We start from the raw sequence: 16,744 nt of genomic DNA, 5'->3' as shown, positions 1-16,744 counted from the left end.
ATTCATGGCTTTTTTTACTATGATTCATTAGTTTTTCAAAGTTAATTTTTTAACTGTTTTTTTTATTTTTCTTTTTCCCTTTTTCAACCAACATCTTATTAATCCCTTTTTTTAAAAAAACATTTTTTATTTTTCATTTTTAGAGTCATATTTTATCCCTTCAGAGTAGTTACCCTTATTTTTGGCATATATATATATATATATATATATATATATATATATATATATATAAGTTGTTCTCTCTTTAAAATTTTAAGATACAGTTTCTTCTAACAGATCAAAATATACCCTAAATCACTAGTGTATGGCTTGGTTCTAGTCTCCTGCCTGATCACATTCTCTCCCTTTCTTTTTTCTTTTTTTTTTTTAAATCTTCTTCTTTCTTTTTTCAAACAACTTCTTATCTTATCAATTCCTTTTATAAAATCTTTTATAATTTTTATCTTTACAGTCATCTTCCATCCCTTCATTGTATCAACCCTTATTTTGTACATATATGTCTTCCTTCCTTTAAAATTTTAGGAGGCACTTTTTTCTAACAGACCAAAATACGCCCAAAATCTAGTGTGTGGCTCTGATCTATGCACTAGCCTGATCATATTTGATCATAATCTTTTTTGTATTGTTCTGTTTTTGTTTTTATCTTTTTGTGTTTTTTTTTCTTTTTCTTTTTTCTTTCTTTCCCTTTCTTTTCCCCTGGTTTCAGGTCTTTTCTGATTTGTATAGAGTATATTGGGGTCCCCAGTTAACAACTGGGGACGTTGTTAATCTGTTAGCATTTTGTTCTCTTATTCATCTATTCTCCTCTGGACAAAATGACAAGACGAAAAAAATCACCTCAGCAAAAAGAACAAGAGGTAGTACCGTCAGCCAGGGACCTACTCAATACGGACATTAGTACGATGTCGGACCTAGAGTTCAGAATCATGACTTTAAAGATACTAGCTGGGCTTGAAAAAAGCGTGGAAGTTATTAGAGAAACCCTTCTGGAGAAATAAAAGAACTAAAATCTAACCAAGTCGAAATCAAAAAGGCTATTGATGAGGTGCAATAAAAAATGGGGGCACTAACTGCTAGGATAAATGAGGCAGAAGAGAGAATCAGCAATATAGAAGACCAAATGATGGAAAATAAAGAGGCTGAGAAAAAGAGAGAGAAACAACTACAGAATCACGAGGGCAGAATTCAAGAGATAAGCGATATGATAAGACAAAACGACATTAGAATAATTGGGATCCCAGAAGAAGAAGAAAGAGAGAGAGGGGCAGAAGGTGTATTGGAGCAAATAATAGCAGAGAACTTCCCTAATGTGAGGAAGGAAACAGGCATCAAAATCCAGGAGGCACAGAGAACCCCTCTCAAAATCAATAAAAATAGGTCAACACCCCGACATCTAATAGTAAAACTTACGAGTCTCAGAGACAAAGAGAAAATCCTGAAAGCAGCTCGGGAGAAGAGATACGTAACCTACAATGGTAGAAATATTAGAATGGCAACAGACCTATCCACAGAGACGTGGCAGGCCAGAAAGGACTGGCATGAGATCTTCAGAGCACTAAACGAGAAAAATATGCAGCCAAGAATACTATATCCAGCTAGGCTCTCATTGAAAATTGAAGGAGAGATAAAGCTTCCAGGAAAAACAAAAACTAAAGGAATTTGCAAACACGAAACCAGCCCTCCAAGAAATATTGAAAGGGGTCCTCTAAGCAAAGAGAGAGCCTAAAAGCAGCATAGATCAGAAAGGAACACAGACAATATACAGTAACAGTCACCTACAGGCAATACAATGGCACTAAATTCATACCTTTCAATAGTTACCCTGAATGTAAATGGGCTAAATGCCCCAATCAAAAGACACAGGCTATCAGATTGGATTTAAAAACAAGACCCATCAATATGCTGTCTGCAAGAGACTCATTTTAGACCCAAAGACACCCCCAGATTGAAAGTGAGGGGGTGGCAAACCATTTACCATGCTAATGGACACCAAAAGAAAGCTGGGGTGGCAATCCTTATATCAGACAAATTAGCTTTTAAAACAAAGACTGTAATAAGAGATGAAGAAGGACACTATATCTTACTTAAAGGGTCTATCCAACAAGAAGATCTAACAATTGTAAATATCTATGCCCCTAACATGGGAGCAGCCAATTTTATAAGGCAATTAATAACCAAAGTGAAGAAACACATTGACAACAATACAATAATACTGGGGGACTTTAACACCCCCCCTGACTGAAATGGACAGATCATCTAAGCAAAAGATCAACAAGGAAATAAAGACTTTAAATGACACACTGGCCCAAATGGACTCCACAGACATATGCAGAACATTCCATCCCAAAGCAACAGAATACACATTCTTCTCTAGTGCCCATGGAACATTCTCCAGAATTGATCACATCCTAGGTCACAAATCAGGTCTCAACCAGTACCAAAAGATTGGGATTATTCCCTGCATATTTTCAGACCACAATGCTTTGAAACTAGAACTCAATCACAAGAGGAAAGTCGGAAAGAACTCAAATACATGGAGGCTAAAGAGCATCCTACTAAAGAATGAATGGGTCAACCAGGAAATTAAAGAAGAACTTAAAAAATTCATGGAAACCAGTGAAAATGAAAACAAAACTGTTCAAAATCTTTGGGCAGTCCTGAGAGGAAAGTATATAGCAATACAAGCCTTTCTCAAGAAACAAGAAAGGTCTCAAATACACAACCTAACCCTACACCTAAAGGAGCTGGAGAAAAAACAGCAAATAAAGCCTAAACCCAGCAGGAGAAGAGAAATCATAAAGATCAGAGCAGAAATCAATGAAATAGAAACCAAAAGAACAGTAGAACAGATCAACGAAACTAGGAGCTGTTTCTTTGAAAGAATTAACAAGATTGATAAACCCCAGGCCAGATTCATCAAAAAGAAAAGAGAAATGACCCAAATCAACAAAATCGTGAATGAAAGAGGAGAGATCACAACCAACACCAAAGAAATACAAACAATTATAAGAACATACTATGAGCAACTCTATGCCAGCAAATTAGATAACCTGGAAGAAATGGGTGCATTCCTAGAGATGTATCAACTACCAAAATTGAACCAGGAAGAAATAGAAAACCTGAACAGACCTATAACCACTAAGGAAATTGAAGCAGTCATCAAAAATCTCCCAAGAAACAAAAGCCCAGGGCCAGATGGCTTCCCAGGGGAATTCTATCAGACATTTAAAGAAGAATTAACACCTATTCTCCTGAAACTCTTCCAAAAAATAGAAATGGAAGGAAAACTTCCAAACTCATTTTATGAGGCCACCATTCCCTTGATCCCAAAACCAGACAAAGACCCCATCAAAAAGGAGAATTACAGACCAATATCCTTGATGAACATGGATGCAAAAATTCTCACCAAAATACTAGCCAATAGGATCCAACAGTACATTAAAAGGATTATTCACTATGACCAAGTGGGATTTATCCCTGGGCTGCAAGGTTGGTTCAACATCCGCAAATCAATCAACGTTATACAATACATTAACAAAAGAAAGAACAAGGATCATATGATCCTCTCAATAGATACAGAAAAAGCATTTGACAAAGTACAGCATCCTTTCTTGTTCAAAACTCTTCAGAGTATAGGGATAGAGGGTACATACCTCAATATCATAAAAGCCATCTATGAAAAACCTACAGCGAATATCATTCTCAATGGGGAAAAGCTGAGAGCTTTTCCCCTAAGGTCAGGAACGCGGCAGGGATGTCCACTCTCACCACTGCTATTCAACATAGTATTAGAAGTCCTAGCCACAGCAATCAGACAACAAAAAGAAATCAAAGGCATCCAAATCGGCAAAGAGGAAGTCAAACTCTCACTCTTTGCAGATGATATGATACTGTATGTGGAAAACCCAAAAGACTCCACCCCAAAACTGCTAGAACTCCTACAGGAATTCAGTAAAGTAGCAGGATATAAAATCAATGCACAGAAATCAGTGGCATTCCTATACACCAACAACAAGACAGAAGAGAGATAAATCAAGGAGTTGATCCCATTTACAATTGCACCCAAAACCATAAGATACCTAGGAATAAATTTAACCAAAGAGGCAAAGGGTCTGTACTCAGAAAACTATAAAATACTCGTGAAAGAAATTGAAGAAGACACAAAGAAATGGAAAAACGTTCCATGCTCATGGATTGGAAGAACAAACATTGTGAAGATGTCAATGCTACCTTGAGCAATCTACACTGCAATCCCCATCAAATACCATCCACTTTTTTCAAAGAAATGGAACAAATAATCCTCAAATTTGTATGGAACCAGAAGAGACCCCGAATAGCCAGAGGAATGTTGAAAAAGAAAAGCAAAGCTGGTGGCATCACAATTCCAGACTTCCAGCTCTATTACAAAGCTGTCATCATCAAGACAGTATGGTACTGGCACAAAAACAGACACATCAATCAATGGAACAGAATAGAGAGCCCAGAAATGGACCCTCAACTGTATGGTCAACTAATCTTCGACAAAGCAGGAAAGAATGTCCAATGGAAAAAAGACAGTCTCTTCAACAAATGGTGTTGGGAAAGTTGGACAGCCACATGTAGAAGAATGAAATTGGACCATTTCCTTACACCACACACAAAAATAGACTCCAAATGGTTGAAAGAGCTAAACGTGAGACAGGAGTCCATCAAAATCCTAAAGGAGAACACAGGCAGCAACCTCTTTGACCTCAGCACAGCAACTTCTTCCTAGAAACATCACCAAAGGCAAGGGAAGCAAGGGCAAAAATGAACTATTGGGATTTCATCAAGATAAAAAGCTTTTGCACAGCAAAAGAAACAGTCCACAAAACCAAAAGACAACCGACAGAATGGGAGAAAATATTTGCCAATAACATATCGGATAAAGGGCTAGTATCCAAAAATCTATAAAGAACTTATCAAACTCAACACACAAAGAACAAATAATCCAATCAAGAAGTGGGCAGAAGACATGAACAGACATTTTTCCAAAGAAGACATCCAAATGGCCAACAGACACATGAAAAAGTGCTCAACATCGCTCGGCATCAGGGAAATCCAAATCAAAACCTCAATGAGATACCACCTCACACCCGTCAGAATGGCTAAAATTAACAAGTCAGGAAACGACAGATGTTGGCGGGGATGCGGAGAAAGGGGAACCCTCCTACACTGTTGGTGGGAATGCAAGCTGGTGCAACCACTCTGGAAAACAGTATGGAGGTTCCTCAAAAAGTTGAAAATAGAGCTACCATACGATCCAGCAATTGCACTACTGGGTATTTACCATAAAGATACAAATGTAGGGATCCGAAGGGGTACATGGACCCCAATGTTTATAGCAGCAATGTCCACAATAGCCAAACTGTGGAAAGAGCCAAGATGTCCATCGACAGATGAATGGATAAAGAAGAAGTGGTATATATACACAATGGAATATTATGCAGCCATCAAAAGGAATGAGATCTTGCCATTTTCAAGGACGTGGATGGAACTGGAGGGTGTTATGCTGAGTGAAATAAGTCAATCAGAGAAAGACATGTATCATATGACCTCACTGATATGAGGAATTCTTAATCTCAGGAAACAAACTGAGTATTGCTGGAGTGGTGGGGGGTGGGAGGGATGGGGTGGCTGGGTGATAGACATTGGGGAGGGTATGTGCCACGGTGAGTGCTGTGAATTGTGCAAGACTGTTGAATCATAGATCTGTACTTCTGAAACAAAGAATGCAACATTGTTAAGAAAAAAGAAAAAGAAGAAGATAGCAGGAGGGGAAGAATAAAGGGGAATAAGTCAGAGGGGGAGACGAACCATGAGAGACGATGGACTCTGAAAAACAAACTGAGGGTTCTAGAGGGGAGGAGGGTGGGGGGATGGGTTAGCCTGGTGATGGGTATTAAAGAGGGCACGGACTGCATGGAGCCCTGGGTGTTATATGCAAACAATGAATCATGGAACACTACATCAAAAACTAATGATGTAATGTATGGTGATTAACATAACAATAAAAAATAATAAAAAAAAAAACAAAATGCCCAAACAACTCAAAAGGTACATTTGCATTCCAAAAAAAAAGTGTCCCTGTTTGGAGCCAGCTTGTCTCTTCCTCTCTAGGCCTGACCAGGCAGCTTGGAGTCAAGAGAAAGTGATGGGTGATGCTTTTCAATGGGAAACCACCTGCCCACCCTTTTGTGCTCTCCCCAGAGAAATCTGTTGTCCTGGGAAGTCTTTTCTTTGGATGGCGATTTGGCTGCTAAAATGAAGCCAGGCTTCTTTGTGTCTGAGCACAGACTGGTTCCAGGGCTCGGCATGGGGATGGAACAGCTTGTCGTTAGCAAGTGACGATGGAGCTTCCCGCGGGTGGCCCCTTCTCCTTCTTGCGGAGCCACGTGAAGTGATGCCGTCTGTTCGTGAATACCTCCACGTGTGTGTACCTGTGTGTGGTGGTCTCGACAGACTCTCCCTCAAGGATCTGATCTTAGTCTTGTCTTTTGGTTTGAGAGGCCATGTGTCTATGTGTCCCAGATATAGACAGAATTGTCCCTTGTCTTCCAAGAGTTGGGACACTGTTTCTCCCTGTGAAGGATGTGAGTAGCTATAGGTGAGGAGTTCCAGACTTAGGGTGATTCACCCCTGCAGGGCGAGGGGACCCCTGGCCTGGGAGGCTGTCTGATGTGGAGAGTAAGTATTTAGGTCTCTGAGTCAGACGTTCTCAGGGTCAAATCTCAGCTCCAGCCCCTGGTAGGTGTCTAACTTGGGACAGCTCACCTCTCTGAGCCTGTTTTTCTTCTCTGTAAAATAAATGCCTGGCACATAGTAAGTGCTAAATAAACAGCAAGTCACTGATAAGACTTGCCTGTACCATTAACTAGCTGAATAGCCTTGCCTATGTAATTTAACCTTGCTGTTCTGGTGGGTAGAAGCTACGGGGAACTCAGAAGTCCCTTTTCCCTCTGGGGTTCTATGACTCTACCAGCAGTGACTAGCCTAGAGGTCTTGGTTCCTTTGGCCATTGCCTATCTCTCCTGAATTACAACTCTCTACATCTCCAGTGGATCATTATTGCAGTGTAGATACATGATCCATCATCTCCTATCTTTAAAACATTCTTCATCACCTTTTAGCATGTCTTTCCCAATAAACATTCTAAATGCTTTCTCTGCTTATGAGTAGGAAACAAAAGGGAAAACAAAACAAAACAAAATGATGTGAAGCCTAGAAACTGCACAGAAGTCTTACCTCCTCCAAGTCTTAGCCAAGGAGATGCTCTGGAATGATACCGGCTTTTTCACCCCTGTGTGCTTATAATGGTTCATTTTATGTCAACATTGCTGGGCCATTGTGCCCAGATATTTGGTCAAACATTATCCTGGATATTTCTGTGAGGATATTTGGGATGAGATTTCCTTTAAATCAAAGGACTTTGAGTAAAGCAGATTGCCCTCCATAATGTAGGCAGGCCTCATCCGATCAATTGAAGGTCAAAATAGAACTGAAGACTGATCACTGCTGAGCAAAAGGGTCACCCTTGCATTGATCAGAGTAAGGCTAGATCTAAGGTGCCCTCCCTTCTGTGGGGCAATGGCATAGACATTATGTGAATGCAGGTAAAACAAAGCCCCAGCAACATAGGAAAAAGATGCCGCATCCTGCCCTTCTGCTTGACGAGAAGACACTCGGTTTGTTTAGTTTCCTAATGGATACCTTTTGAGGAATCTTGCTTTGCTCTGGGATGATCCTTCTCTTTAATTCAAAACTATCAGGCCAACTTTCAAAGGAAATTCCCTTTTTGCAAGTATTGAGAACATGTAAAGATTTCCAGCCACGTATTCTGCTTGGTTTGACATTCTTCAAAAAGCCCAACTTGATTCAGGAATGGAGAAGCTAACTTTATTTCAGATCTGTGTTTTCATTACAGAGACACATAGAAAAACCACGTTGCCTGATGGCATCACTTCCCTGCACTGACTTCTAATCTGTGGGATTCACCAAGTCATTGACGCGCATTAGTGCAAGGATGCTATGTTCGTGCCGGATGTTACGGAGACATACAGAAGAAAGAAAGAATAAGACATGGCAACCTGTTCTCAGGGAGTGAGGAGGGCTTCTCACTTTGAGGCAGCTTGTACCCTCGCCATATCCCACCTTTCACCCTAGGGCACCCCATGACCAAGTGGCCATATAAGTTATCATCCATAATGGGACGCTTTCAAGAATGAAAGTTGATGCTATTAACAATTGCATCAGGACAACAGATATAAATTGAGCAATCCTGCCACCATATTTAATAGGGAGAGCACCAATTAGAGAAGTGGGAGGAGGTGAGTGGAGTGACTAGGGCTTGATCTAAGCGTTGGTCACACTAGTGTCACAGGTGGAGAGACTCCAGCCAGTACCTATCCTAACACGAGGCATTCTGGGCTGAGTCGATCCAAGAGCAGCACAATTGGAATAAATCGCCCCCCAGCACTGCCCAGGATCAGAACTGTGGGCTCAGAATGAAGATGGTCAAGCTAAATGAGGGAAGAAACTTTTGGTGCTCATGGATTCTAGAAGCATTAGCCATTAGGACCTCACTCCTGAAGGGGAGCCAGAACCCTCCCAGAAGCTCGATGCTGCTGTAAGCTCGGGACAAGTTTAACGAGTGGCTGAGCATATCTCCCCCGTTTTTGGATAACAGTTTTCATAAGTGACATTTTGTTTCCAAGTCTTGTCCATCCATCAATCTTTGTCCATCCTTCTGTTGCCTTCCCAAGTCAGCCGTGCCTCTTCCCAGCCCACCTGGCACCAGATGTTCTGTCAGCCACCACTGTGTGTCCCGTGTCCTCCGAATGGCAGAATGCGAAATCTCAGGCGACATTCACCTGGAAGCGCTTAGCCCTCAACAGCTGCAGCCCCTTGATTACCTTGCCCGCCTCGGCAGCTCCGTGCCGCCACCATATCAATTGCTTGTCAATTCGGTTTAGCCATGACTTTGACTGACTGGATTGAGGGGAGTGGAAGTGGGGTGTAAGCGAATGGTTAAAATTAATTGCTACATAAGAAAAAATTGAAAGATAATTATTCCTGCTTTCCTGTCAGTGCTCGAGGGTAGATGACCTCATTAACTTGCAGCTTGTACACAATTCAATTACTAGGAGATGGAAAATACATTTTTAATTACCTCGGTGGCCTGCGAACCATTCATCTCCATTTGCACGGCTCTTTTTTCTTTTTTTTCTTTTTAACTGTTGTGCTCTGAAGAAGTAGCACCATCTTAGGAAGGTTGTCATAAAAGCCGGTTCCTGGCTCCTATTATTCCTGTTTAAGGGAGGACGGTAAATGTGTGAGATTAACCCGTAGATGCCAGGTGAGTTGCAAGGCAATCCTTGCCGTGGTAACATGTTCTGAATTAGCTTGTGAGGTCAGAAAATCCCCAGTTCCTGGGGAGAGAGAATTTCAAAAGATAAAATTGTGTATTTGGTTTCCAGTCATTGAAAGGAGAACTTAAAACCTATGGAAAGCATGGGGGCGCCTGGGTGGCTCAGTTGGTTAAACCGCTGCCTTCGGCTTGGGTCATGATCCCAGGGTCCTGGGATCGAGCCCCACATCGGGCTCCCTGCTCATGCAGGAAGCCTGCTTCTCCCTCTGCCTGTCGCTCTCCCTACTTGTGCTCTCTCCCTCTCTCTCTCTCGCTATCTCTCTGTGTGCCAAATAAATAAATAAAATCTTAAAAAAAAAAACCTTTGGAAAGCATGGAAATCAGGAAAGTGGGCCAATACCAAAATCTGTATGGACCCCGAAAGAAAGTTCTAGTGCTTTTTTGATGGGTTATTTTAGTGATTGAATTAAACAATGACTTAATTATCTCATGTGTATTGCTTGGCATCCCCCCCTTTTTTTTAAATTCCAGGCACAACTTAGAAAACTATCTAAGCTCTGGATGGTTTTGCAGCCAAGTAAAAAATATGTGCTGCCTGTGATTGTTCTCAGGATCAGTTGTGTTCTGGAGAGTAGCTCTTACCTCTCTGCATTTCAATCTCCTGTCCACAAAGTGTCCTGGGCATGGGTTCCCAGATACTCTGAAATAAGGTAGACGTAATGCCCTCTGGATAAAATTGTACATGTGGGAACTGCTCCCACTACACACAGCCTCTCAACCACTGATCGGTTGTTCTTCCCTCTTCTCTACAAATATGGAATTTGAAGTGATAAGTCTAGTACAGTGTCTTTGTCCATACATTTGGGGATTGAGGAGCCATATCTGCAAAGGCAGCTTATTTATTTGTATGAACTCCATGGATGTTGTTCATTAATTGTGATGGTCAGGTGCCTTGTATAGTAGGAATAACAAGTATATATAGCATATTTTGAAAAATGTGGATGACTTTTTGAATTGACTTGCTATTGCATCCATTTGGATATAGCATCACAATCAAAACATTGCTCTTGAATCGTAAAGGAAATACCTAAATAACACGGTGAGACGTATTAATTCTGCCAATGCCAAGTTTGTAAAGGAGATCCTTTCCTCTCTACTTCTGTCTGTTCAGGCATTCATACACGAGCTCAAGAACCTTGAACACTTGCTGGGCAAGGCCTGGACAAGAGACACCCCAGTTTCCATGGAGCTCAAGGTCTAGCAGAGGATTGGCATGTAAATCAGTAACTAACAATGTCACGTGATAAATGTAACAATGAGATATACACATGTAACTAAGAAGAGTGTGGTGAACTTCTCTCAAGGTGCTCAGGAAAGCTTTCTGTTTCACCAGGCTTGTTTTGTTTCCAGCTCATGGCCCAGGGGAGAGTTTCTCTCTATTGAGTGACCTGTGGTTAGCTCTCGGAAAGATGGGCCCAGAGTTCACATGACTTTAAGAAGCTGGGAACTGGGACCTGTGTTTGCAGGAAGGGGCAGGTCTGAGATCTCACTTCCCTCGGGGGTAACTGGGACTACTGAGGCCCTTGTCTGTACAGTTATGAGAATTTATCATTGAAGGAGTTGTGTAAGTTGTCCATAGTTCTATGAAGTGGTGTGCTTTAAATGTTTAACAAGTGACTGCCCGGGAAAAAAAGAAGTTTATTATAAATTTTACAGACGTGAAAGAGGTATAGCTCACCACTTACAAATAATATTAACATAAGCAACATACTTTATTTGTAAGTCTCATTATCACAGAGGGCTCTCGTTGGTTTTGCTGAACTCTTATATCCGTAGCGAGCCTGTGGTTGCAATCTAACCTGTGTGATGAAATCAGACTACAGATAAACAGGTGATTGCAATCTGGTTCAGCAAAGAAGTTACATCACTGATGAATGAGCACAGTTCCAACATGAATGACACAACAGAGACACGTATCATAACTTGACTCATTTGTCAGTGACGTGGGATACGTCTTTAGTGTGGTAGATACTAGCTTCCAGATACTGGAAGACTATTTCCTCAGTTTTTTGTGCTCTTCACAATATAACAGTTACAAAGATGGCACAGTTTAATCTATATTATTAACATTTTCTTCATAACTTCAAGTCTAGACAACAAAACAATAAATCAAGCCCTGGTTTCTCATTTTTGCTGATTTCCATGGTGTAAATACACCCACTGTAGCTGGTTTCAGGCTACCCACAAGGTCTCATGGAATGCAGAGTTGAGTGATATGCAGCAGCGGACCATTAGAAGGTATTTCTACTGCACAGATAGGAGTGTAGTTAGTAGAAAAGGTAGTAAATTAATTAGGAAGTGAGGAGTTTTGAGTGCTGTATTTATTACCTTTTTCTTTAATATAACTTATTTAAATGTCAGTGTGGCCGCTTATTCCCTTATATTTGGCAGCTTCCCAGATGGAGGTTTTCATGCCAGTCCCAGGCCATTTGGAAGACCTCTTCCGCTACAGATGCATTTTCTATAAATATTAACAAACCGCGGGGTGCCTGGGTGGCTCAGTCGGTTAAGCGGCTGCCTTCGGCCCAGGTCATGATTTCAGGGTCCTGAGATCGAGCCCCACGTCCAGCTTCCTGCTGAGTGGGGAGCCTGCTTCTCGCTCTCCTTCTACCTGCCGCTCCCCCTGCTTGTACTCTCCCTCTCTCTAATAAAAAATAAAAAATCTTTAAAAAAAATTAACAGACCGGATCCTAAGAAGGAAGAATTGTCTATGAGAACTCAAGGCTTTGGTGTCAGACCAGAGTTTGAAACTCCGTTCTTTCACTTACTGGTTGTTGGGGATTGGGCCAGTGGCTTGCGTCTCTGGGTCTCTGTTTCCTTGGCTGTAAAGTGGAAGTCATGGTATCTAACTTTCACAGTTGGTGGTGGGATCAATGAGATAGTTTGAAGATGCTCAGCACAGAGCCCTGCATGGAGACCATGCAGAACAAACAGCAGCTCTTGCAGCTAAGGGATTAGCCTACACATGCTACTAGGTAGGAACTGGACTCCAATCTATATTTTTTTTCCACTGAATGAAAACGGTGATGGAATGGAACTCTGCTTGCCATTACCCAGCCTTGAATTCTGTGCCCTGGAACACGCCAGGTCACAGAAATAAGAGTCAGGGAAGGCAGCCAGCCACGTACTTGTTCTGGCTCTTGACCCTGGCTGGGAGGAACACTTAAAATTGATTTCTTGGGTTTTTTTTTTTTTCAAAAGTAATATTATAGAAACTTTAGAAAATGTAGATAAGCCCAAATCACCAGTAATTGCACACTCATCAATAATCAGTAACCTCTATGAACACTTTGCTGTTTTTCTTCACACATTGATTTTTTTTCTTTTGTAAGAATTGAATAATCCCGTAACACTACTTCATAATTTAATTTCTTTTACTTAACAGTATCACGAACATCTTTCATGTTAGTGTTTTACCCTCAATGCTAATTGTAATAGCTATTTGGTGTGTGAGGGTAGGAGATACCTTCATAGATTTACCACATACCCTGCTATTGGACATTTATGTTATTATAATATTTGCTGTAGTCACATGTCTCAAGGAGAATTTTCCAGGTCGAAAGGAATGCACCTTTTAAATTGTATATTGAAAATAAAAGGCTCTGTTCTGGCCTCGTATTCTGTAGAGCAGGTGGTGGTCACACCCAGCTCGTGAGAAGGCATTGTAGACTCAGTGAGGCTGGGAGCTACAAACCTTACTCTAGCTTCCATTCGTGTTCCTCAGCATTTCCTTCTCAGGATTCTAGCTTCCTAAAGGGTGTGACAAAGGGAACAAAGGCTCCCAGAGCGTTGATTGCTGGTCTGAGGGGTTCTTCATCCCTAAAATGCCTCCTCTGTCTCCAGTGTTCCTCTCTGCACTCATGACTTATGGACAGCTTTTTATCCTCTTAACACACCTTCCCCTTCACAACGTCTTCCTTTCCTCCTGAGTACAAAGAAATTCTCTGACCTTCTCTAACCGGCATCTACAGCAAAACCTTCCCCTGTTGCATGCAGTTGGTTACATTAGCCTGCTCCAACTCTCCCCTTTGCCACACTTGCCTTGCAAACGTGCACCTGTTTGGTGCGGTACTGCTCTCCTCTGCCAGAAGGTGCGAGGTGTGACATCAGGGCCGTGTCTTGATGTCTGGTTTGTTTTCATAATGCTACTGCCAGCACAGGGAGCATTGCACACAGTCAGTGATTAATGTATGCCTATTTAGTGCAACCAATTGATGGTTGGAGGTGGGCATGAATCAGATATGGTATGGTACTCTGTTAAAAACAATTTTTTTTCAGGGGCGCCTGGGTGGCTCAGTCGTTAAGCATCTGCCTTCAGCTCAGGTCATGATCCCAGGGCCCTGGGATCGAGCCCCGCATCAGGCTCCCTGCTCCGTGGGGGGCCCGTCTCCCTCTCCCACTCCCCCTGCTTGTGTTCCCTCTCTCGCTGTGTCTCTCTCTGTCAAATAAATAAATAAAATCTTAAAAAATTTTTTTTTCCAACAGTGGAATCCTTTTGTTCCAAGAAACCCTTAGCTGGGGCTGCTCTTTCTAAAACAGATTAAAACAGAGCCCTGGTGGACAGGAGGTGCAAGCCCTGACCCTTGCCCCATGAGTCTGCCCTTCACCCTACCCAGTATATCCATGGAACCCTCAGGATCCTTCCTGGACTTGAGGCAGAAGAACCGGCTTTGAATCCTCATTCTGCTGTTGTGTGACCTTGCACAAGTATCATCTGCACATTAGATGTGTTCATTCCTCCCTCACAGGGGAGTTAGGAGGACTAAGTAATAGGACTTAACCAAAAGCAAATAGCACAGAGCTTGGTGCCTGGTAAGCACTCAGAAAATGTCACCTTATTTATTCCCCTCTCTCCCTCACTCTTACTCGCCCTCACTTTGCTCTCTCCTGTTCTCTTTGCTTGACTAACAGAACTTCTTAGTCTAGGTTTCTAAATGGAATGGGCCCAACCAGTTTAGGTGCTGGCCTATCCAACCCCCTCTCCACCTCTGTGTGTAGGGAACCCCTCTCCCACTGGGACCCTCACCAGCCCTGAGCCAGTCTCTGGTTCAGAGACTCTTCTGCATCTGATGAAGAGATTGAAGCACCAAGTGCAAGCATGGAGGGTTCCCGTGCTCCAATCTGTCTCTGACTCTTACTGTTTCTATTTTAAAGGCCTCAGTGTTCCTTTTGACTTAGAGACAAGGCTGTCTTGAGGGACCTTGTGAACCAGCCACTACTTGTGTTGGGGGACAGTAAGTGTCCCTACCAGGGGTTTCTGTCACTAGCAGGTTGGTGTAGTGGTTAAGGATGGAAGCTTTGGGATCAGAAAACTTGGGTTCAAATCATGACCATCTCTTTTAGATCTGTGTCCTTGAGCAAGTCACCTAAGCACGCCATACCTCAGTTTCTTCATCTGTAAAGTGAGAATTATAATAGTGCCAACCTTGCAAGATTATTGGGGGAATAAAATAAGAAAAAAGTATGTAAAATGTTTAACGAATGCTAACATTCTTTCAAAATGTAATCATATTTCAAACATACAATGTAGATTCCTTTTTGAACTAAATGATAAGCTTTACCAGATTAATGGTGAGTGCACGCAGCCGGCCCCGAGGAGGCGGGACCACGTGGAGGTGTGCTCTGAACAGTGCCTTGCACAGCATCAATCTTAGCTGTTATTATTGTACAAATATTTATAAAGATTAATAATTACACAGTATAATACAAAGAATAATCATACTATATAATAAATAATTGTACTGTGTTCAAATATAGTTAATACAACATAAATAATTATATTGTACAATAAACAATTGTATAACTGAACTAACCAAAAAGATGCTCAAACTCACTAGTAATAAAAATGGGGATTAAAACAATGAAATTTTTTTTTTCTCCTTTCGTTTTGGCCAAGATTAAAAGCAATGGTAGTACTAATGTTGGTGGACCCGGGGAAACAGACACTCTTTTGCCCTGTTACTTGGAGTAGCTAAAACTGACATTAAGTATACCCTTTTGAACTAGCATACTACTTTTCAGAATTTATCCTGAGGAAAAGATCATTTTTCTAAGCTGTAATTTCAAAGCTTTTCATTGTGATCATTAAAAAATGCTAAACAACTGAAAGATCCATCAGTAGGGGAATGATTAAATAAATTTGGATATTCTAATATTATGCTGCCATTACAAATTATAATATAAATTTATGTTTCTTTACATAGGAAGATTACATAATTTATTAAATGATAAGAACAGGTTACAAAACAACATGTTACAGCATGATTTCTTATCTGTTTAAAATGTGTCTATGTATATGTATGTGTATGCATGTGTATGAACATGCATGTGTACACATAGTAAAAATTCTGGAAGTATATACACGAAAAATTTAACAGTAGGGGAGTTTTGGAAGATGTACTTTTTTTTCTTTTTAGACTTATTTATTTCAGGGAGGTGGGGGAGAGGGAGAGAGAAACACAAACAGAGCCTGAGAGGCTGCCCAATCCCACAACCCCAAGATCTGAAGCTGAAACCAAATGGGCATTCAACTGACTGCACCACCAAGGAGCCCCAGACATACTTTATTTTCAAAATATCTCTCTAGAATTTGACTTTTTTTTACAATAAATATATACTACTTTTATAATCAGAAGAAAATAATAGTTATTTTCTCTCCTTCATTAAAGAAAAAGGGACTTTTTTTTTTTTTTTTTGAGAGAGAGCAGGAGGGGAGGGTAGAGAGAGAGAGACTCTCAAGCAGGCTCCATGCCCAGCATGGAGCCCGATGCGGGGCTCAGTCTCACAACACTGACAACATGACCTGAGCCAAAATCAAGTCAGTCACTCAACCAACTGAGCCACCCAGGTGCCCCCCAAAAGGGACCTTTTATTTGCAAACCAAGGTGCTGTGTGTGAGTGGTTAAGACAAGGGCCCCGTCTCAGGACTAGAGAAAACTATGGGGAATAGGCAATGGTGTGCAGTGGGGAACGAAGTAATGAGAGACTTATTCCAACTCTGTGGGTGAAAGGAAGGGACATTTGAACTTGGCCTTGAAGGATGAGAATCAGTGGGACATAAGAAAAAAGCATCAGGATTGATAAAACCCACTGTGCATAAGCTGCTTATAGTCTGAACTAAAGTAATGGATTTTCCCCCAAGAATTGCCCCTCAGACAAGAAAAAGATGCCTTATAGTCAAGTCTTGCAAGTTCCCTCATGTTATGGGATTCTCTTTCCATTGTTTTATTTTGAAGAGTCACATTAGCCTGAAATGACCTAAATCAAGGTTAGTTTTTGATGCCTGTAGACATTCCCAGC

The 16,744-nt window shown here is 41.3% G+C and overlaps 1 protein-coding gene across 2 annotated transcripts in view; it reads left to right on the top strand.

Annotated features, from left to right (window-relative positions):
* Nucleotides 1-16,744, top strand: part of LOC113914562 — a 177,234-nt gene that overhangs the window by 103,007 nt on the left and 57,483 nt on the right. The window lies entirely within an intron of this gene.

Source organism: Zalophus californianus, chromosome 11 (genome assembly GCF_009762305.2).
Source record: "Zalophus californianus isolate mZalCal1 chromosome 11, mZalCal1.pri.v2, whole genome shotgun sequence".
NCBI classification, from domain to species: domain Eukaryota; kingdom Metazoa; phylum Chordata; class Mammalia; order Carnivora; family Otariidae; genus Zalophus; species Zalophus californianus.
This window is presented reverse-complemented; position numbering and strand designations above follow the sequence as displayed.